Source organism: Varanus komodoensis, unplaced genomic scaffold, assembly GCF_004798865.1.
Source record: "Varanus komodoensis strain SLA01 unplaced genomic scaffold, ASM479886v1 scaffold73, whole genome shotgun sequence".
Taxonomy (NCBI): domain Eukaryota; kingdom Metazoa; phylum Chordata; class Lepidosauria; order Squamata; family Varanidae; genus Varanus; species Varanus komodoensis.
Window position 1 is genome coordinate 607,760 of NW_025336386.1, and position 5,517 is coordinate 613,276.

Consider the following 5,517-nt stretch of genomic DNA (forward strand, 5'->3'; position numbering starts at 1 on the left):
CTCTGGTCTGCCCGACTCTGATTTGGAATGGGCCTGTATATCATACCGGTTGTCTGGGTCCTGGTGCCAACCTGATACCTAGCCACCCATGGCCCAGATGCTGACAAGGAAAGGACCCCCCCACCCCAGGAACCCTGGAAGGCTGGGTGGTGACTCCAAGGGGCCCAAGGTTCCCCTCCTGCCTGGGGCACAGACATGCCACGTCTGGGGTTGCACATCCAGTCCAAGCTGGAAGGCCCTTCTGCAGGCTGGGCCCCTCGCAGGAAGGCAAACTGGCCCTTCTGCCCCAGGGAAACTGGGAGCATCACCCCTTCCAGCCTGACTGGAGGGAGAGGATGCCCGGCCTGAGCATCGCCTGGCCGCTCCGCCTCGCTTCCGCCCCTGCTTGGAGCCAAACCTGCCATCAGAGCAGGGGGCAGCACTCACTCGGCTGTGTAGTTTGGCACCTGCAGTGCTGGATCTGTTGGGGAAGAGAGACAGAGAGAGCGAGTCGGGGGAGGGGGGAGGCTCGCTTGCAGCCAGCGCACCGACAGTGGGTGGGCGGCCCTCCTATGAAAGCTGAGGAGGACTCCCAGGGCAGAAGAAGGGCAGCAGGTTCCCCCCAGCACTGTGAAGGCTCTCGCCGGGCATGGGAAGCTCTCTGGCCCTGCGACTGTGCCCTTGCAGAGAAGCGAGTGCAGGCCGGCCCGGCCCGCCCCACCTCGCCCCGGGATACAGGGCAGCGACCTCCCTCAGCAAGGGGGGAAGGTGCCCCCCGGCACTCACCACCTTTCAGGGTCCACTGGATATCACCGGTTTTCCTGCTCACAGCATGGAGGTTCCCCTCCAGGGTTGCCACAAAGAGCAGCGCGTCAGCGGTAGTCTCTGGGGCGCCAGCAAGGCCCTGGCCGGGGGGCTGGGCAGGGAGGGAGAGGGGGCGGGTATCAGGCTGACAGCAGGGGTAGGGCTGTGGGGGCGGGAGAGCCCCTGCCTGGTCGGAGAGTGGCAGAGCCAGCCAGGTGCCCACGGCTGTCAGGCGGCTACCCCACACAGCGAGGGGTACTTCCACCCGGGGTCGCATCCGAGCCGAAGGGAGGAAAGGCCAGGGGGCCTCTGGACATGAGGGGTGAGGCGGGGGGGGCAGAACAGCAGCGCAAAGGGCAACAAGGGACTTGGGGTACAGCGGAGCCCCTCCCGCCTCCACCCTCCTGCTGCTCCAGCCGTTCCACACAGCCTGTTCTCTCCCAGGAGTCTGGCGGGGGGGGGTGGGGGGGGGCCGGGGCAGAAAGGAGAGCAGGGGGGGGGGGCTGGGGGGCTCCTCTCCTGCCCGCCCCGCCCCGCCCCGCGCTGTTCCGTACGAAAGCAGAGCCGCGGGGGGGGGGAATCCGCAGCCGTAACAGGCGCGTCTGCGTGCGCTGAGCCCAGAGGGGGCCGCGCCCGCGCCCCGCTCGCCGGACAGCGCGGCCACGCGGGGAAGCGGCGGGAATGAGGCGCTGCGGCGGCGCTGCTCGGGGGCCCGGCCAGCCGGCCCGTCCCTTCTGCGGGAGCCCCCCGCGGATTTCGCCGCCCGCGCCCGAGAGCCCGGCTGCGCGGCGGCGGCGGCGGCGGCGGCGGGAGGCGAGCGCGATCCACCGCACACGCGCGCACCGCGCCTCGCCTCGCCGTCCCTCCCCGCGAAGCTGCCCGAGCCGCGCCCCGGGCAGTGGCGCGGCGGCCGCTTCACCTGTCCCGGCGCCTGGGCTCCCAGCCCGCTCGGCCCCGGCCCAAAGGGCTCGGGTCCGCGCCCTCGCCCCTCGCCCCTGGCCCGAGGCGGCCCCGCCGGCGAGACCGCAGGAGAGCGGGCCGCATCCGGCTGCACGGGCGGCGCGGCGTGCCAGCCGCCACCGGCCGCCTCCCCGGACGCCGCTCCCCGTCGGCAAACAGTGAGGCGCGCGCGGGGGCGGCTGGCCGCGACTGCCCCCCTCCCCCGTCCCGCACAGGCAGCGGCGCGCCGAGCAGCACCTCCGGCAGCCCCTCGGGAGGAGCTGCGCCCGGGCGCCAGCGCGGTGCCCCCGGGAGTCGCCGCCAGACCCGGCCCGCCCGCGGAGTCACCTGCGCCAGGAGCAGCGCCCCCAGCAGAAGCAGCGGCGGCGCTCGGCCGGGGTGCGGGCTCCGTCGGGGCTGCTCCTCGCAGGTGCGCATCGCGGCCTCGGTGCGGCGTTCCGGCGGCGGCGGCTGCTCGGGGACGGCCGTGGGACCCGCCGGGCGTTGCTCATGGCCGGCGGGCAGGCCGGGCAGGAAAGGCGGGCCGCGCAAGCGGTGCCCGGTCCCGCCTGGAGGGCCTCCGCCCCAGATCCGGGTGCCTGCCCTGCCCTGCCGGAACCCGCCGCCCAGCGGGTAGTCTCCTTGCGTCGCCTGGCAGCCGCGCGGGCACTCCTGCGCCAAGGATCGCTCCAAACCAGCCGCGCTTCTGGCGGAAGTGCGCTCTGCACGCGTGCAGAGGTACCCCAGCCATGTCACGGCTTCACAGCCCGCGCCCCTGCGAGGCAGGACCCGCAGCAGGTCGCCTCTTCCAGGGCCTTTGGAAGGCGAGGCGCGGCCTCGCGCGTCGCCAGCTGCGCCGCAGGTGAGTCGCCCGGGGGTGCAGCCCTGCGTCCGTTCGGCGGCAAGCCCCCAAGGGCGAGGACTGAAGGGCCACCCGCCCGCCCGGCGCCCCGGCGCGGCGCCTTCGTAGCCCCGCGTGGCTGCCGTTCCCTGCGGGTCCCCTTCCCACGGCCACGTCCGCTGCACAGCAGGCGCGCCATGCCCTGCAAGGACGGGCGGACCCCGTGCCCGGCGGGCGGGCACCAGGGCAGGCAGGCCTTTCATGCGGCTGCGTCTGGGCCGCTGCGGCCCTGCCGGTCCCCTGCGCCCGGTAGCAGCCCCCGAGGGGAAGCGGCGCCGGGGCAAAGACGCGGCTGTGCGGCTGCAGCGCGCCCGGGGGCCGCCCTGAGGGCGCACCTCCCGCAGGAGGCTCGGAGGGAACATGCGCGGGAAGGGCCGCCCGTGGAAGCAGCGTGGCTGGACCCAGGCATGGCCGCAGTTAGCGGATCGCTGAACTCTCCGGGGTTAGTCTCCGCCATGGCTGGCTTGTCCCATTAATGGACTCCTGCAAGGACGCCCCGGCCCAGCCCCCCTCCTGCGCCGGGAAGGCCTCGGGAACAACACGCTAGCGAGAGACGGGCAGGCGCTTCAGGCGGGAAGGAGCAGAGACGAGCCAGAAGGCGGCACCCTGGGCGGCTGCGGTGCGGGCAGCTCTGTTGGGAGCAGCCAGGCCAGACGCTGGCCTCCCGCACACAATCAGGAGGCACAAGGGGACCCCTGCAAGGCTAACGGACACGAGCCCGCCCTCAACACACATGCGAAGTGTCTATCGCATGTGGCCAGATGGCCGACGTGCAGGCCGTGTCCTCGCAGGCAACAAACAAGGATCCGCCGGGCTGAGGGCACCCTGCATATCCCGTGGAAGGCACTCCCGGGAAAGACCCTCTGCTGCGGCGTGAAGAATAGCAGCCGCACGTGTGCCAGAAGTTTACATGGGCAAGAAAATGATTTGTCCAAGGCATGAAGAAAGACTATCTTTCGAAGAAATGAGAAGGCAGGAATATATTTTACATTCCCAAAAGCCAGAATCAAACCCAATCCTGCCCAGAAGATTTATCTGGTATCATATTACTAGATATGAAACCACATCCTTATTTATTATGTTTAGGGTTATTATTGTAAGCTGTCCAGAGACGACAGTAATGGACGACCTATAAATGAATAAATACATAAATCCTAAGACTGCACCTATAAATGGAAGGATGGAGAAACTTGCTAGGTTAAGGGACACGGCTTATGCTGGGAGGCAATCATCGGGAGTTTTCCACCCAGGACTGCCTTGGCATTAGCAGGAAAGTCTGGGACTCCATTCCCAGGGGCGGCCACTCAGGTTAGACCCCCTGTGCCTACGAGATGTTCTCAGAGCTGGGTTAAGAAAATGGTCGCTCAGGGCTGGTGGCACTGAGGAAACCTGGAGAATGAGTCTTCGGAGAGATTGGAATTAAGAGTCTGCTGCCCTCTCGTAACATGAGAACCTGCCATTCTGCCGGCACCTACTGGGGTCCATCCAGCACAGACGTGCGCCCCCCTCCACACTGCCGTCTTTGCACACCAGGCTGAAGAGCAATGCAGAGAATCGGCACCAGCAGCAGCCACCTTGCGAGTGAGAACCTGCCGCCAGCTGTGCGGCGTGTGCCTGCTCCTTCTCCCTCAGCTGCGCATCTCTGGAACTAACGGCAGCTTCCTTTCCAGCCCGGGGATTGCAAGCGCATCACCCGGCACATTGCCACCGAGTGGCTTCGAAAATGTGTTTAGGCAGGTTCAGTGCTTATGCTGGAGAGAAATCAATCCAGCGCTCCTCTCCCCGCTGGAGAGGGAGAAAGACACCTAACCTTATTTTTATGAGCCGCGTCCCAGCAAACTGCTTTTTCCGTGGGCTGTGCTTATGCCCTTCAGTGAGAGTCCACACTGCAGAGCATTGGTGGTCACCCTCGAACCTACACCTTTGCATTCAGCTCCCTGGTGTGCTTGTTTACATCACTCAGAGTTTCTTCCACACTTTTTACCATTGCCGTCCCCACCTTATCAGGCAGGATGATTCGGGAATGCTGTGGTCTGCATTGGATACAGGATAGGATATTCCTTTCAACAGAGGGTTGAGCACTCCTAAGGGCCAAGGAGGTGACCACCCTGGGGACACAGGACCCTCGGGACACATCGGACTCATTGAAAACCCTGGTTCCTTACCCAGTTCCCTCGATGTAACAAACCAGCGCTTCTTCCCTTCCCACACAACACTGGTTATATACTTATTGATGAACACTGGATAGGTCTGGATTTAAATTCTGACAGGTGACTCTAGTCAGATGACACTTGGTAGAAATTTGGTGTATGAAGGGCTCCACAGATGTGAAGACTTGCTGTTCCAGGGATGGAGAAAACAGGCCTTAAGCCTATCAGATAAGGCAGGACAGGATATGATACCCCTCTTCTTTCCCAAACCTAGCTGAGGAGAAGTTTAAAGACATTTGTGCTCTGTTTCAAATTCTCCTCCTCCAAGAAACTTGGCCTGCATCAACAAACCTCCCCTCTCCCTGGGTGTGCTCTACATTAATCTCTAGCAATAAAATCTAATAAGAGTGGCTGGCCAAGAGGTGGTTTACCAGCCACAGAATCATAGAATAGTAGAGTGGGAAGGGGTCATGAAGGCCATCGAGTCCACCCCCCCCCCACTGTTGCAGGACACCAAGTCACACCATCCCACTCACATGGCTGACCAGTGTCGCCCTGAATGTCTCTAGTGTGGGAGAGCCCCCACCTCTCTGGATAACTGGTTCCACGGCAGGATGTGAGGTTCTGAGGAGCACCAGGGCTCCCTCTTCTGGCCAGAGAGCAGGATAGCAGCCCTGGTGGTTGCAGGACCAGGCCTCGGTCAATCGCAGCCGCCCAGGGTGTTGCAAGCACCACCTGGGAGCC